Consider the following 1,953-nt stretch of genomic DNA (forward strand, 5'->3'; position numbering starts at 1 on the left):
TGCTAACTCACTAAACCTGAGCAAAAAATTAGAATCCCACTTGAAAAACTCAAAAATGTTATTATCTGAGATTAATAGCAGTACAGAAAATGAGAAAACTGGCGCACTTTCCAATTTTGAAAAGATCCTTACATTATTAAGTGATTATTTCCCTCCGTACCTCTGCATTTATCTTTATCATGAGGGGAGTCATGAATTAGAGCGGTGAGGGTGACGGAATGACAATGGCTACAATTACTCACAATGGCCATAGTTACATTCACTGCACCAACTTTATGAAAAATATTAATCAATTTTTCATTTGAGGCCACTTGAGGCTTTTATTGCTCTTTCTTGTGGTAAAAGAACGAGTACTGTTTGTGCTCAGAGCGGAGTCACAGTTGAACTGTTTGTACTTTCATATCAGAACAAATAACACCTACATAGGTATGATAGTATTACGATTGTATAGCGGAGACGCTGGTCCCAATTAAAGCAAAAAAGCAATAATGAACTTTCTTTCAGGTTTATTTATGGTATCATTTTTGGCACTCTTATTTTGGGAGTTTTCATTCTCTCTAGATCCAACAACTTTGGCTAAACACCAAATACCAACAGCCTGATAAAAGCAAAAAAGATATTTTAGACATGCGTTGAAATTTGCCTTTGAGAAATATCAAAAAAAAGTTCAGTGCATAGTAGCAGATTAAAAGTGAGGTTATGTCAGTTTGTGGATGAGATTTAACACGTTTTACGCTTGCGTTCTTCCGCATCCACGCTTAGACAGAGGTGTCTATATGACGTCTTATTGACAAATTAGAACAAAAAGACAATAACAATAGCAGTTTCTTACCTCCGCAAAGTCACAAACAACCAAGAATCAAACAAACAGTGTTGCACGTGCAGTAGTCTCGTTGCAGGGTATGTGCGTCCACGTAGGTTGGCGAAGACAGGGGGCTAGCGGGGGTATCGCCGCTCAGGCGCTGAGGGTATGCCACCATCTCCACAAGGACACTTGGCGGGCGGGCCTACCCGACGCACCGCAGGCGTTGTCATTCGTCTTGTCTCAGATTGCTCTAGTAAGACACACATTTAGAAAACAAATAAATACGATTTTGTGACCCAGTAGAGTGTAGCGTGCAATTTAAAAAACTTCCGAGCGGTAAAGAACACAGTGGTGTTTCACCGGTCCCCTGTTGTTAAGTGTCGACGGTGTAGTAGTTACGTCAGCGCCGAGTGCCGTGTCAATGAGGAATCGCCGGTTCGAATACTGGGAGCTTCTTTGTTTCTCTTACGTTCCCGACTACATAAACCCGAGCACCATGACACATCCACGGCAGGCAGCATAGCCTTGCTCGTTCAGTGCGGCACCAGAGACTCGAAAGACAGTGGTTCGAAACTCCGTCGCTCTGATATTTTTCTCAGGCCACCAAATTTCAAACGGCCTTCCAACCCTTCATTTCACCACGTTCCTCTCGTGGAGACGGCGTAGTTGTTACCGTCCCGGTCAAACTGCGTCGAAGGTGGCATATGACTCGGCACTCGGCTCTGGACCGGGTTCGACCCGGCTAAGGACCTCACTTTTCGGGCAGGGGGCGTTCCCTCTGAACAAAGTACCTCTAAAGCGTTCTGGTACAATAAATTCAGTTTTAGAGGTAAACGTTTTTGAGATACTTGACCCTCCTTTTTTAAAGACATAATTAACATCAGAGGTAATGGACGCTTAAGAGGCACTTTGTTCAGAAAAGAGTCGTCCTTAGTCGAGTCGGATTAAGCTGACTCTGGTCGCCGGATTTGTGGCCACATATCTTTGTGGCCACAAACAAGGACAAGGTAGGCCGCCCGCCCCGGGCACTTGTGTGGCGGGAGTGCCTACCCGGGGCCGGTTAGGCGGCAGGCGCTGGGGTAGGCCGCCCGCCCCGGGCACCTGTGTGGCGGGAGTGCCTACCCGGGGCCGGTTAGGCGGCAGGCGCT

The sequence above is a fragment of the Frankliniella occidentalis genome, unplaced genomic scaffold (assembly GCF_000697945.3).
Source record: "Frankliniella occidentalis isolate FOCC.00 unplaced genomic scaffold, Focc_3.1 Scaffold20, whole genome shotgun sequence".
Classification (NCBI taxonomy): Eukaryota; Metazoa; Arthropoda; class Insecta; order Thysanoptera; family Thripidae; genus Frankliniella; species Frankliniella occidentalis.